The sequence below is a fragment of the Apodemus sylvaticus genome, chromosome 3, assembly GCF_947179515.1.
Source record: "Apodemus sylvaticus chromosome 3, mApoSyl1.1, whole genome shotgun sequence".
NCBI lineage: Eukaryota > Metazoa > Chordata > Mammalia > Rodentia > Muridae > Apodemus > Apodemus sylvaticus.
This window is the reverse complement of record NC_067474.1, coordinates 116,310,453-116,326,311: the sequence shown is the minus strand read 5'-3', so window position 1 is coordinate 116,326,311 and position 15,859 is coordinate 116,310,453. Positions and strand designations below refer to the sequence as shown.

Here is a 15,859-nt window from a genome sequence, read left to right as displayed (position 1 = left end):
CTCAGTACGAGATCACAGGGGACTTCCAAGAGCAGAGAGAGGACAGAGCGAAGACTCTGAAGAAGGGACCACCAGAGTGGACAGAAGGGTAGAACCTGGGAAAGAGAAACCTGAGAAGCACATACCAGGCCATCCTGGATACCAGGGAGATGCGACAGACCAGCCAGGACAAGGCTGCCAGTGGGTGGAATGGAATGAACACTGAGACCAAATGGCAAAGCTGATGTCATCAGAGACCTGCCTGACAGTTCCCTAGACCTTGAAGAACTTGGGCAGAGGATTCAAACTGGATAGGAATGAGTTTAAGAAAAAAAAAGTAAAAACAGAGAATATAAACAGCTCATTAATATTTTGCTTTGAATGGAAGAGAAGAAAATTACAATATTACAATATAGAGTCTAAATAATCTACAAAAAGATACATTCAACATTCATGCAATTTTTTTTTCTTTTAAAATAGGCAAAACAAGGCTTGTAGTATGGAAGAAGCAAGCGCCAAGGCTGGGCATCCTCAGGTTATCTTTCTTAAATAATGACTAGAAAAGCATTTGCCTTATAATTGCCCATTGCAATGATTTGCTATATGGCTTACAAGCCAATACAACTGTTTTATGCATTTCTCCCTATAGTTGTCAGGGTTCAAATGTTGAAAAATAGTTAAAAGTCTAAGTTCACAGGTGTGAAAAGACAACAGAGAGCATCACTATTGCATCTGCAGAACTACTTAAAAGAGCTGCAGGTGTCACCCACTCCATAGAGTGCTTGCCTAGGAAGCCCTGGGTTTGATTCCCAGCACCCTATACACCAGGTGGTCCAGACCAGTAATCCAGCACCCAGGCAGCAGAGGCATGAGAAATCCAAGGTCATCCTCAACAATGAAGTGAGTTTGAGGTCAGCCTGAGCTAGATAGTGATTGTCTGGGGGTGGGGGGTGGGGGGTGGGGGGAGGAGGTGGGTGTGTGCTTCAGAAGGAATATTTTAAACTATAAAAGATCAAATCTAAATAGAAACCCCTGAAAGCATGTATATACAAAGTCTGGCCAGTAGGTGAACATTTGCACTTTTCTAATTTAATTAAAATTGGAATTTGTAAGTCACATAAAATCTTAAGAATTTGAACTGAGCGTAAGCCTTTTCTTCATTTTTAACTCCACAGGACAAATTTTTTTAGTATGAGTATTTGCCTCTAAGAATAAAAAAAATGCAATGCAGTATCTGCCAAAAGAATTTATTTTGACTTTTTTTTTTTATTATTTCCAAGACCTCCCACATCACAAACACAAACCATTTGGTCCTGTATTAGTGATCTAAGTGTGAAGCAATGACTGTTTTTCCTCGATAAATTCATGGGAGAGTAAGGCCCCACATTGCAAAAGAGGAAAGGGTCCCTGCCAAGCCCCTCAGCTCCCCAAGCTGTGACTGAGCTGGCCTGGATCTAAGCAGCAGACGCCTGCGGAGTCCCCGTTGTTTTTTAAGCAAGCACCAGCAGGGTATCTGAGCTCTGAGACTCCCAGGCTAATCAGCGGAATCCACTTCACTCTGCTCGAATTTCAAAGGAGACTGCCCTCTGCTTCAGGAGGTACCGTGAGGACCACAAAGGAGCCAGTCAACACCCTTTCCAGCCAAAGGACAGAAAAAGAACTGAAAATAAGTTAAACCGTGTTCATAAAGGAGTACTTCAAACTCATTTTTGCTCTCTTAGACTGCACACAAAGCATTTGTAGGTGGCAAGATATTGTATCATTTTAGACCATAGCCAACAAAATCAGCTAGAAATGCTTCTGTGCCTAGCCTAACTGGCAGTGTCTAAATCCCAAATAATTTAAAAAATACTAATAGTAAAATATTGTATGTAATGAAAAAAGCTACTGTCTCATTCTGTGCCTGCATATATGAGTCAAGGTGTTCTGTTTTTCAAAAATGAGGCAAAAGGTACACTGCCATGTTATACTAACCCCCTCCCCCGTGTGTCTCTGTCTCTCTGTCTCTGACTCTCCCCCCCCCTCTCTCTCTCTCTCTCTCTCTCTCTCTGTGTGTGTGTGTGTGTGTGTGTGTGTGTGTGTGTGTGTGTGTGTGTATTCCTAATTTCTGGTTGATCTATTTAGTTAACCTCTGCTATTTTCTGGGATTCATTCCAAGATTATAAAAACATATCACTGAAGTTGTCGTCTCTGTTACTGAGATTCATTTCAGAGACGCTCTGAAGTGGTCTGGGAAACCACTTTTTAAACATTCTGCACACAACTTTATGCTAAAAAGCCACTCACTGTGTGAGTGTCACACAGTAATTGATGAGAAAGCTACAATTTTTGGTTTTCTACAACTTTTTTCTTCCAAATATACAATACAAAAAAAGTACTATGCTAAAGACACAAGTTATTTATGTAATTTAAGTTCTTCTTTCTTCCTATTTCTTTTCAGTTTTTTAATATTGCAGACATTGGCTTAAAGGTAACATTATTCTTTTAGTGCCAGGTGATCTATATATTCCAAAGTTCTTTACAAATAACATGTTTTCTCTACCACTATTAACTGAAAAATCCTGAAATCATAGATTGTTAATGCATATAAAAACCCCAACCCCAAGATCAATGAAGCCTTTCAGTTTCATGAAACTATCAAGATTGACAATTACAGAAGTCTACATTTTTAATATGGGGTACACCCGAGGTATTATTAAAAGACCCTCAGAAATGAATCCAACCCTCTAAATGTGATAGACAAGAAACCCATGGAGGTTAGGCTAATCACACACCCCTGAAGATAAATTGGAAACCACAGCAAAACTCAGATGCTATGTCTCCAGGTCCGGAGCGCTGTCGCCGCGCTTGCGTCACTGTCTGGATACACACAGACCCTTCAGGCCCCTCCGAAGAACTCCTCTGCAGGCAGGAGTCCACGAATAGCGTCGCGCCCCGATACCCAACGTCTTAGATGGCCTCAACATACCTGGATTTGCAGAACGATTCCTCGGTCGGGTCTGTTTTTTTCCTCACCGCTGCAAATCCTTTTAAAGGAGTGCTCCGGCTGGGGCTCGGCTTGGGGCTTTGGTTGGCTGGAGGGCTGGCTTTTCTATTTGTTTTGTTTTTAATTTGCTCGGGAAGGGGGAAGAGGGTGGGAAACTTAACCCGCCCCACAACACATTTTTTTTTTTCTTGTATCTTTCAAACCAACCCACCCTCTTTCCGCCTCCGGGACTTAAGGGGTTGATGCCGCAGCCCCAGGCAGTTTCCAAAGTAGCAGGAGGCCTGGAGAAGTTGCGTGGCCCTCCGCAGGTACCGCCCCAGTCTGCTGCCGGTCCCCAAACGTCCTGCGTCCTGCGTTGCCTTGGGTGGCCCCGCGCCAGAGGTTGAGGACTGGAAGAGGGTCCCACCTGTGTCCCAAAGTGGCGTAAGGCAGGGATGCCTGGGCTCTGTGCTGGTGACTCAGAAGGTGCGGGCCACTCGTGCGCGGGCGCGACGCTGCGGGGCACTAGCCACTCAGGTGACCGCGCGGCGGGGACGCAGAGCGCGTGTCCGAGGCGAGAGCTTGGGCGAAGCTTTGGGAGCTGAGTCTGTCCTCTCTGGCCTCTACAGCAGCAAGTGTGGGAATTGCTGCAGTAATAATCGCAAGGAAAAGTGCGAAGTGGGAAAGAGAACCAGGAAAAGAGAACCAGGAAAGATCCCGAATAGGAAAGTCATGAGCTCCCTCTCCCCTGATGTACATCAGCCATCACCTCAGCCTTCTTGTCCCAAAGGGAAAGAAGGCATTCCTGCATCTAGTCGATCAATGACCACTTCGTTTTCCATCCTGGAACTCAATGACATTTGACCTAGCAGGTTACAAAATAGATAGATAGATAGATAGATAGATAGATAGATAGATAGATAGATAGATAGAAAAGAAAAGTAAAATAAATCTGTCCTTAGAGAGTCAGAATCCAATCTCAAAATACATTTCTTTCTCTCTGCTCAAAATGTGTATTCACTTATCTGTTTACTTCCTTAGTGAATGTTTATTGAGCACATGATGTGTTATATTACTCTCTTTGAACTTGGGGAAGAAGGACATAAGAATTTATAAAATTCCAGCTGTATAGTTGATCCGAAAGAAAAACAGTGAAGATGAAAGAACAGTAGTGAGTAGGGTACTTTAGATTGGGTACTTTAGATTTCTGTTACAAGCAAAGACCTCTCAAGGTTATTTTGACCAGTGTTCTCCTAGGAAGACCCTCAAAAATGGGCTCCACAAGGGAGTTGCCTGAATTAACCCAGCCACAAAGGGACTGAGAGCATTGTTCCTGCTCCTGAGATGAGCCATTATAGAAACCGCCACCATAGAATCTATAATAGGACTCCTCCCTACAGACATGGTCTTTCAGAACCAGTGACACTTTTCTGACAAGTGGTGGCCCTGCGGATCATATGTTGAAGCCACTTTATTCAGAAATACCACAGCTACCCATTAAAAGATTTCATGGGCATCTGGGATAGGCAACATTAACCTAGAAATGCTAGGCTTTGGTGGAGGGGGTAAAGGGAAACAAAGCAAGAGGACGTGTGTATGCAAGTGCCACGAGGGAATCGTGACTTTATATATTTGCTAAAAGAAAAAAGGAAGGAAGGAAGGAAGGAAGGAAGGAAGGAAGGAAGGAAGGAAGGAAGGAAGAAGGAAAGAAAAAAAGAAAACCTGTGCATTATAGAAAACGCCTGCCTTAGGAAAAAGTACAGACCTCAAACTCTCCATTTCTGTTTGAGTTCCAAGCACTGCTTGGAGGCTAACCACAGCACACTGCAAGCCATCACTGTTGCCCAAGTGTATCCCACCTAGACACATTTCTGCACCATGACATAGCACGGAGTGTCCAGTTCACCCCAGGCTCTGAGTCAGTGGCTCCACATATAGAGTAGAGCACATGCTAATTAACTGGACACCTCTGGGTCTCAATCCTGCTGGCACTATGCTAGGCTACTTATCTCAGCTGTGGTAAAGGATTAGGAAGGAGTAAATGGTTAAAAAGAAATCAAACCCAATCTGTTAATAACTGTCACCACACTGAAAACCATCTCTATAATGAGACAGAATTTACCAGAGCAAAACAGATTAACACCCTGACTCACTCCATATTTTTGGAGGGAAAGCGGAAAAAAATCCCTAAAAGGAAATGTAGTGTAAAAAATAAATTAATGTGTTCACCTATTTTCTCTTTTGAAAAAAAATCAATAGACTGCCCATTTACACAGAGGCAAACCCCACTGAGCACAGTCAATGGTGACTGAGCTTACTGTCGTGTGAACTGGGTAAAATATTTTATCCAAGTATTTTGGTTGTTAGGTTCAGAACATAAACATTTCCTGATTACTCCATTGGTGATCCTGATGCTGCCTGCCCCTCTCGAATGCCTGCCAGTGACTTCCATGACTGACTCTCTCCAGGATCACCTTTTTCTTCATCAGCTTTTATGCTTCCACACCTACCATGTAAACACTCAACGATCAGGGATGGAGCCACCGCACCGAATCACACTGGGTGACTTACCGGCATCACAGGTTCACCCAGGAACCAGCCTTGTGCTTGGTGAATTGGACTGTGACCACATTCCAGGAATGAGTTGCCTGTTGTGTATCTACACACACACACACACACACACACACACATACACACACACACACACACTCACACATAAATGCACACATGACTGGACTTTGTGAAATGGGTTCATGAACTCCTACATGTAACAATAGAAAAGGGCTGTACTTGAAAACTAGAAAGATGTTATAAGTTTTGTTTTAAAGAAGTTCACTAATACAATCAACAACAAATATTCAAGCAAAGTCTTGAACCTTTGTATATTTAATTGTACTGGGCTGCATTTGCTGGGTAAATAAGAAAATTAATTAATTAAATAATGGAGTATGAGGCCCAAGTAAACAGTAGCAAAGAAAAGCATTGCACAACAGTGTCTTAGGTTGGGGTCACATGACCTGCCATTAGCTGATAATTGGCAGACCCATTTATTTAAATAAGTAGTAGCTAGATCCTCCGTCTGTACCAGAAATAAGCTTTGAAATGGAAAGTTCAAAGCAGATAATGAAAAACTGATTTAATGAAAGCCTAAGATCAATTTTCCATAGTAACACAAATAGTGTCCCTAAAATACACCCACTTTTCAAAGACTTTAGCAGGGTAAGCGAACTAAACAAAAATAGTTAATAATTAATGAAAGAAAAATAAAATGTTAGGAAGAGTAAGCAAATCTGAATTCTACCATTTGATAAACAGGATACTATGACCAAGGTGAGCTGAGCTAATTCATGAGCTAGCAGTTCTTTCTTTAAATCAAAGACACTCAAAGGCTCTTCTAATGAGTGCTATCTTGGGGCTCAGAATTAACCAGTTCCTCTGCTGATCATTACATATTATAGGATATTTTGTACACTATATATAATATATATTGTGTAATATATAATGCTTATGTTATTGCTCTATGAATGCTTTTTGAGTAAATACATGTCATGAAAAGAAACATGGGGGGAACAAATATACTCAGAACAAATGATTATCTTATGGTCAAGCCCTAAGCTGTCAAACACAAATACAAGAAACTGGAGAGATGACTGCTTAAGAGCATTGGCTGTTCTCATAGAGGACTGGAGTTTAGTTCCCAGAACTTACACGGTAGCTCACAAATGCCTTTAACTCCAGCCTCGGGGACTCTTGACACTGTCTTCTGTCCTTAGGCACCCACATGCACATTCAAATACTAATATGCATACACACAAAATAGAATAAAATAAAACAAATCTTTTTACAAAACAAATACTAGCCAGATGTGGTGGCATATGAACTTAATCCCAGTCATGTTGACACAGGGGGAAGAACAAGAGGAAGAGGCAAGAGGTAGAGGCAGGAGGCAGGAGGCCAGAGGCAGGAGGCAGGAGGCAGGAGGCAGGAGGCAGGAGGCAGGAGGCAGGAGGCAGGAGGCAGGAGGCAGGAGGTAAGAGGCAGGAGGCAGGAGGCAGGAGGCCAGAGGCAGAGGCAGGAGGGAAGAGGCAGGAGGCCAGAGGCAGGAGGCAAGAGGCCAGAGGCAAGAGGCAGGAGGCAGGAGGAAGGAGGCAGGAGGAAGAGGCAGGAGGCAGAGACAGGAGGCAGGAGGCTGAGGCAGGAGGCAGGAGGGAAGAGGCAGGAGGCAGGAGGCAAGAGGCCAGAGGCAGAAGGCAGGAGGCCAGAGGCAGAGGCAGGAGGGAAGAGGCAGGAGGCCAGAGGCAGGAGGCAAGAGGCCAGAGGCAAGAGGCAGGAGGCAGGAGGCAGGAGGAAGGAGGAAGGAGGCAGGAGGAAGGAGGGAAGAGGCAGGAGGCAGGGGGAAGAGGCAGGAGGGAAGAGGCAGGAGGCAGGAGGAAGAGGCAGAGGCAACTCTTTGAGTTTCTGCTTAGCAGCAGTGTTTCTATGCTAATTTCAGTCAGGCAAGAGGGCCATTTGAAAGCAGCTCTATGGGAGTATGTGCCCTTATTAAGTGAGCCCAAGGAAGTAGAACCATTCATATGGTCCTGAGAGACTGGGGCAGCCCCGTCACTGCTCAGTCTGTTTTCTCACCACGTGCCATAGTCCATAGCACATTTAATCTAAATTCCTCTCCCTAGGGAATGCTGTTGGCAAGGATACAGAAGAATCATCACGTTACCTTGACTGCCAGGAAAGTTCATAGCCCCTTCTTACACTGTGATAAAAACCTAAGGAGCGACAGGCTGGACAGATGGCTCAATGGTTAAGAATGTTTGCTGCACAAACAGGAAAAACAGAGCTCAGAACCCAACACCCATGTGACTGACAAACCAGGCAGAGTCTAACACCCCTGTTACCCTAGCACTGAGGGGGCAGGGGAATTGTTAGAGTTTTCTCGCTGCTTGCTCAGCTGAGAATATTGGGTTCCTGGAGTTGGGGGTTTTGCTCAACAGTGGAGTACTTGCCTAGTTGACATGAGGCCCTGGGTTCCATCCTCAGTAAAGGTTCAGGGAGAGATGCCTGCCTCAAAGGATTCAGGTAGTGAGTGACAGAAAGGACACCTGAGACCCTCCACTGACCTCTATGCATTCGCAGGCATGAGCACACACCATACAAACACCACACACCCACACCACACGCATGCACGCAGGTAGCATTGTTTGTAATGTTGTGTTCAGAATGAATATTATTTCATCAGAGATTACATATCAGTACAGGAACATGATTCCCCCACGCCCCCGGGGGATTTTTCATTAACACTGGTTCTGTACTTCATGCTGTATCTTTAGATTTGCTGTCTCTCTGCCAAGTTATCAGGAGTGGACACCAGAGTGTAAGAAAATGTCACAAATTCGCCTAATTTTACATGTGAGCCAAATCTGTTATTTCCTTGCCCCTGAAATATAATGAGAAATAAAGTTATGATAATAAACACTGGGAAGCCACTCCTGAAGCATTATCTGAAAGGGGTTTACAAATACATGATTGGACTGAAATCAGAGTTTTGCAACCAAATATAGTTTGCCCAGAAATGCCTTTCAATTTATGTCCCTACAGAACTCAAAATGGCCAATACTTCTGATCTTCCTGATGATCTATCTGTATACACACACTACAAACCAATTTTCACATAGCACCAAGTGCCTTGTTCTCTGCAGGAATATAATGGGATCTGAGCGGAAAGCCCACCAGGCCTCTTCACTGAGCGATAATCCGGGTCTCCTAGGTACCTACTGCAGAGATTACAAATTCACAGTAAAAAGCCTAAGAGCTATTTTTCCAGAGCCCTGGTTTGGGATTAATGGATCATGAGAGAGAAGTCATCTCTTGACTTGGCCCTTGGTGTGACTCCAAGGAACTTTCTCGGCTAGCTCCCTTTTCTCTCCTCTGCTCAAAGAAAGGACCCCGTTTTCCCTTGACTCCAAGCACCGGAGTCAAGTCAGGCTGTCAGGTACAGTGTTTCAGCTGCACAGGAAGGCCACACACAGCATGTGGCCCAAGCTGGACCTGTCACAGTAACCTCTGCCTGTGACTCCAGCTGGAACAGAGCATGGGAAAATGATTGAAGACAGGTCAGTCCAGGTTGTTCTCTGAGGCTTTTCCAACAGGATCTGGAATGAGATAGCAAGGCGTGCCAGCCCAAGCAAGAAGAGTTTCCCTGTTAGCTGCTCAGTGCTGTTCGCCTACACCCAGCCCCAGGCCCAACCAGCAACAGATTAACAATATTTTCCAATCGTATGTATACTGAATATGTGTTGGTATTTTCTTGTCATTATCCCTTCCTGACACAACTCTCTATATTATACTAGGTATTCTCACAAACCTACAGGGACTTATAGGAGAAAGTACCTGGGTTACAATGCAAACGCTTGGCTATTTCCTGTAAGAATCTTGAGTAGCCAAAGATCTTGGCATATGCCTAGGTTCTAAAGCCAATCTATGGTTGATACAAGGGCCAGCTGCATGTGTGGTTGTGAGCTAGAGCTGAAGAGCAGCCAGACTCTCCCTCTACCATGTGAGCAGCATGGCCTGCAATGAGACACACAACTAGAATTTCAAGCCATATAAATAAATATTATATAGTGTAGCTCCATTTTTTTTCGGGTAGTATCTGTTTACCAACTGATAGAAACTGTTAAAGAATTCCTGTTCTAAATTTTTATTTTGTTTTGTTTTGTTTTCATATTTAACTTCCAAGCAGGGGACCGTGGGAGGGAAAAAAGGCCGGGGTCAGTATGAGCAAAGACTCTGATCCCTGGACATCTGTTGAATTTGGCCTCTGCCTCCTCTATCTGTTTTCGGGTGTTGATCTACATGGGTCCATGCCAAAGGTTACTTGAGACCAATGACTGTCCTTGTTTGCTCGATGCCTCCCTGAAGGGCTCTGAGACGATGTGCCCAACACACCCTGGGTCACAGGCACCACACTGAGGCATCCAAGCCAGGCATGATGTCTGTCTCATGCTCTGGAATTCTTTTTCTTCTTCTAAGCTTTGCTGAGTTGAATGAACAGGGGTGGTAGCTCTTTCCACTACACGGAGGCTCTCTGCACATTTCTCTCCAAACTCATGGAAAGCATCTCCCGATTCTTCCCACCAGGCTCAGTCTGCGTTCACTGGGAACTTGATACTCTGTGTCCTGGGTTTATACTATCTGTTCTTGATCTTCTAGAGGACATTTGATTTTTAAATACCACTAAGAGCAAATGCCTACTGTATATCACTCTTGGTAGAATTCTCCCAAGGGTGCAGGGGCCTTTAATCCGTGCAACATCAATGTTCTGTCTCTTAGTTTTCAGAGCTTGATTTTTTTTTTAAGCCTCAAAACACAATGTGCTATGTTATCTCCTTTTTTGGTAATGCACCAAAATTACAATGGGTTATGGGGATACATAAAAAGAATGCCAGGGAATAACTCAAGAAGCTGGTTGAAGGAGTTGGTTGGCTAGTTGGTTGGGCTCTCGAAGGCAGAGCCAAGCACGTGGGATGACACACAGAAGCAGGCAGCAGACCCACATTTTCCTTACATGGTTCTGTTCTGGGCATTATACCCTCTGTGAATGGGCATTTTGGTTATCTTCTAGAGTTTTCCCACTCTCTACTTCCTTTTTTTGTGTCTTGCATTAATGCCAGCTATATTTCTACTACTCACACCCTGTATAACCCCACCCAACCTAACAGGCAGGATGAAAGACAGTGGGTTGTTATTATCTCCTTAAAACAGGGATATTTTAACACGCAAGTAGCAGGAAAATCAGACATGTGGGTGCTCTCCAAAAGCCCCCAAATCACTGGGAACCTCCATTATCTTAGTTTTTTAATTTCAGACTTATTATTATTATTATCATCATCATCATAATCATCATCATCATCATTATTCATCTTAGAACCCATGATCTTCCTCTTCCTGCCTCTGCCCCACAACAAAAGGTACAGTGGCTGGTGTGAACCGCCTCAACAAGCCTTTCCACCTTCTTGATATGAGTATTACACGCTCTATGACCAACTCCCTCCACATTGTAGAAAATCTACTGAAGTCACTCCAGAGTTTTACATAAACTACTTCCCAACAAAAGGTAAAAGGAGAAAGTAAAAAAAGCAAAAGCTCCCATCATTTAGTTTCCATAGTAAAAATGTAAAAGGAAGGAAAATCTTGAGTTTATTTATTCTCTCATGTCAAACAGTTGGCGTTTGGATTATAACTATTGGAGAAAATTCTCTATAATTAAGATTTATAATTTAAATGTTTTAGGTTTATGAGTGTTTTGTCTGCATGGTCTAAGCATATCACATGCATGCAGGGCCCTCAGGGGCCCAAAAAGGGTGTCAGGTTCTCTGGAACTGGAGGTACAGATACAAGATTGTGAGTGCTGAGGGTACGAGTGAGTGCACGTTTGTGGGTGCTGGGAACTGAACTCTGGAGCAGCAAGTGCTCTTACCCACCAAGTCATCTCTCCAGCCCCTATGACGAAGCTTTTAAAGTTCCGCTTCAGATATGAATGGAGAAAAATGAATTTTAAAAGATTGCCTTGTATTTTTTGTATCACAGAGAAGAAAGGTAACGAGAATAAAAACCCACAGAGTTGTTTCCAAACAAGAAAAAATTGAAATGTTAATAACCTTACAGAATAAAAGTTAACCATGATTTAATACGACAAACAGGACATTAAATTCTCAACTTGGAATGATTCAAATTCAAGAAGACTGATGTAAATACATGCCTTCAGTTCTTATACATCACCCAATCATAGGTTACTTCAACATTCTTGTTTCAATTATAGATTAGATGTACTTGACATTGTGCAACACATTCAATTTAAAATAGCAATAAATAAAATGTCCAGTAGTGTGTGTGTGTGTGTGTGTGTGTGTATCTGTTGCTTAGTGATGGATTCATTTATAAGTGAACTTCAGTAATTGTTTATAACCAAAAGCTTGGTTATGGTGAAGATGTAAACATTTCTGATATATGAATTTGAAATATCTTATTTTACTCACCTCCCTCCCCTATCAACTGTGTTTATCTCCCACAAATCCACAAACCTAGAATTTCTAACTACTGTCACCAAACATTCATATTCACTGAACCATCTCTGAACTGCTTGTTAAAATTCCACAGCGCCCTCCCGACACCCATCCTCCATCAAGTTTCCAATGAAACACAAACACCACATGCCCTAACATAAAGAACCACTTGAATTCTTTTTCACTCCCCCGATACTAGTTCCCCATTACCAGAAGCCAACAGTAAGTTATGCAAAGTAGGACCCCAGGAACTTGAGTGTCCACAGTGACCATCATTGGTAATGGTCAACAGTTGTGTAAGATTCTTGTGGTTAAAAATGAAATGCGGCTGAATTCCCTTTATATTCCAAGTTGGTTCTCATTTAGATGAATGGTTCCCAGGCTCCACACTTCAAAAGTGAAATTTCAAAAATGTGTGGAGGTCCGCCTTGCACTGGCCAGTTGTGGCTTTTGCCAAATAAGGATTCAAAGAAAATAATGTTCTCTACCAACAGCACTATTTCATACAAACAACAACAACAAAAAAAACACACACACACACACAAAACGAAATCCAACGTAGGACACTGTCTTAGCTTAAAAGGAGAGAGGGAATTCATCAATTCCAAGAATTATGCTAATCACATCTATCAATATTCTGACAGAAAATAAGTAATACCTTCAAAGGGTCAGATTCAAAATATTGTACTAAAAAGTTTATAAAGGAATAGGAAAATTATAAATGTATATCTTATAGAAGATATTAAAATAGACACACATATGGAGAGAGAGAGTTACCTAAAAACTAGCAACAGCTGGAAGCTGTTAGTCATACACAGGCCGAGGAAGGAAGGGAATCGTGTTCCAGAGCAAAATGAGGACTGGAGTTGATTAACAGAGAGAAAGAAGAGTGGAACAGAGAGATGCTGACCAGCTGCTACTATCCTGCCTGAAACATCCAAAGTCTCAGGAACGGGACCTGAAGGCTGCAGTTGGCCTGTCGCCCGCCTGGAGCAGAGAACCGGACAGATGAGGTGAAAATCAGGAACCATGGAGAGGGCCCCTGGGAACCCAGCTTCATACACTGTGGGTCAAGATTCCATACCATGTAGTAGAGATGAATTTGGGGATTGTGGGGGAAAAATGCATACAACTAAAAATCAATTCAACCTGAAGCATAAATAATTGTTTTAAATGAATATATTTAACGTAAATAATATGTTAAATAAATGCAAGGTTTTTCTGGCAGCACTAGCCTGGGTTACACAGTGTGTGACTTCACTGCAGCCTTGGCTCTGGACACACAATACGTGTACTTCGCACTGTGCATACCACCAAGGTCCGCTGCTCCAGCGAACATCACTCAGATGTGAGACTGTATGTTACTGTATTTGCAGATTGCAGGGTTTTACTGCACATATGATGTCTTCTGCTCTTACAGGAACCTGCACGTTTAATTATGAAAACCAAACACTTTTAATATTTTTCTGGAATCGTTTTCTTCAGCATGTAAGCAACAAATTAGTGTCTCTGTGTCAGAAGGTCTGATTTTAGAACTGCTGTTTGAGCTGCTGGCTTGAGTGTTATAAAAGAGTGTTCAATGAACTTTGGGTTGGGATTAGGACAGAATTTCCAACAACTTCTGAAATGGCCCTGCACAGTTCTACTCTCTCGCACTACGTCTTTATGTGAAGTAGTATCTCAGCATTGCCAATTATAAAATCAAAATAGCAACCAACTCTGAACTGACGATGTTTTACATGCTTCTGTAGGAAAGATTCAGCCAGAATCTTATTCTTTATTCTTCGATAGAAACAGTACTCTCCATCTCCTTAGCGTTCAACTTTGTTTTCATCTTGAAGAAGCAGTAAAATGACACGCACACCCAAGAATTATGATAAGATAAACTTCCTTATGTCTTATCACCTGTAAAGCTTGAGTTTTATTCCTGCCGCACCCTAACAGGATAACGCATCAGGAGTCAGACACAGAAGCGATTTAGGGAGCCATGCACTGTAGTGTACTGCTGGACTCTGGAAATAGAGGGTGGAATGGGAATTAGACAGAGCACAGGGTGTGTATGCATATAAATGACTCTTTTTTTTTTTCATTTATTTGTGTAAAGCAGTGTTCTCAACCTTCCTAATATTGAAGTTCTTTAATATAGTTCCTCATGTTGTGGTGACCCCCCCAATCATAAAATTATTTCTGCTACTTCATAACTGTCCTTTTGCTACTGTTAGGAATTGTGATATAAATGCAGTATATCCAATGTGCAACCCACAAGAGGGTCGCAGCCCATAGGTTGAGAGCCCTAGGTATAGCAGGTGCGTGTGTATGTCGAGGCTAAAGGTGGCTGCTGGTTGACTTACTTTACTGTACTTCCCATTATTTTTTGAGACAGGGTTTCCCACTAACCCACAACTTGCTGTTTAACTAAACTGGATGGCCAAAGAGCCACTGGAATATACAACACCACACACACACACACACACACACACCTACCGGTACTGCATTTACAGATATGTGCCATGATGGTCAGCTTTTACATGGGTTCTTGGGATTGAAACTGTACCTTCATGTGTGTGCAGCAAACATTTTACCCACTGAGCCATCTCTCCATCCTTTCTATTTTCATTTTAGTAGAGGAAAGTTATAGGAGAAATTTTAAGATGTAACGCCTGTAATTACACTTGATACTTCCTCCGTTAATGGCTCAGTATCTAACAGCATGGCATCAAGTGGTGCTGAAATGGCCAACTTGTTCCAGGACTTTATATTTATCTCTCTGATTAAAATACTGCCGCACAAAGGTATAAAATAGAAACAAACACTTCATTCAATTCAGAACACTGAATTAACAATTCAGAGTTACAGAGTGCCACTTTTACCAAAGCGTTCCAGACTGCCAGGTGCTTTAAAACCTCTGGTGCCTGGCTCCCATTACCATACATGCCGGATTGGTTAGCATGGGGCAAAACTTAGGGAGGGATTTTTTTCAAGAATGGTGCTTTTTTAATATCATTATTATTATATCATCATCATCATCATTATTATTATTATTTTAGAAGCTTTTTTAATCTACAGAAAATCTGATCATTAAAATATAGGACACTTGCCATGCCCTTAAACTGTCTCCCTTCTGACTTCTGACCTGCAACCTACATTCATCAGGTGCACTGGTCAAATCAATAAACAAATACTAACTCCCCACATTATTCATATTTTCTCTTTTTTCCCCAAGCATCCTTTCCTGCTGCAGGCTCCCTGGAGGATTTGCTGGGTCTAGATATCATTGAGCCAGAAGGAGTCTTGATCCTGTGGGATCAACCTCAGTCACTGCCTGTCTTCTTCTCACCATTAGTCTGTGGCTGTGTGAAGACCAGGGAAGTAATGTGCTTCCCACTCTTTCTCATTGCGCCATGCCAAGAGCACCTGCTATCAGCATGACCCCTTCCTGCCAATATCGGCCTTAGTCACGTGGCTGAGGTGGCAGCATCAGGTTTTACCTCTTAAAGTGACCCTTCCTCCTCTCCACACTCTATTCTTTGGGAAGAAATCACCTTGGGCTGCCCACACTTGAGGACTGGAGAGTCAACTCTGTGTCCTTGAAGCTCCCCTGCACAGGAGATCGGTTTCCAACCACTCACTGGTGTGCTGAATTATTTATATATCAGTAGACATAAATATTACTTTCCGTTCTAGATTATAAGTCAATGTTTCTTTACAATGATGCCCAACTGCTTTTTGGATAATTAAAGGCCCCCAAATATGGCTTTTGTTTCCCTTTAACAAAGCCCATCATTGTAGGTGTATTTTTAAAGTATTTCTTTGCTTTGTGCTACAATAACCTGTTCTACACTCATATTGTATATCT

General features: G+C 42.7%; 1 protein-coding gene across 4 annotated transcripts in view; it reads right to left on the bottom strand.

Annotated features, from left to right (window-relative positions):
* The window catches only part of Lepr (leptin receptor), a 123,603-nt gene that overhangs the window by 82,183 nt on the left and 25,561 nt on the right, over nt 1–15,859 (bottom strand). For 2 of the 4 annotated variants that reach the window (XM_052176858.1, XM_052176859.1), the window contains exon 1: nt 2,948–3,061. The exons of 1 other annotated variant lie outside the window; for it this stretch is intronic. The gene's annotated coding sequence lies outside the window, so the exon portion shown is untranslated. Of the gene's footprint in view, nt 1–2,947; nt 3,089–15,859 lie in introns of those variants that run through there. One more of the 4 variants, XM_052176856.1, reaches the window with a different exon arrangement.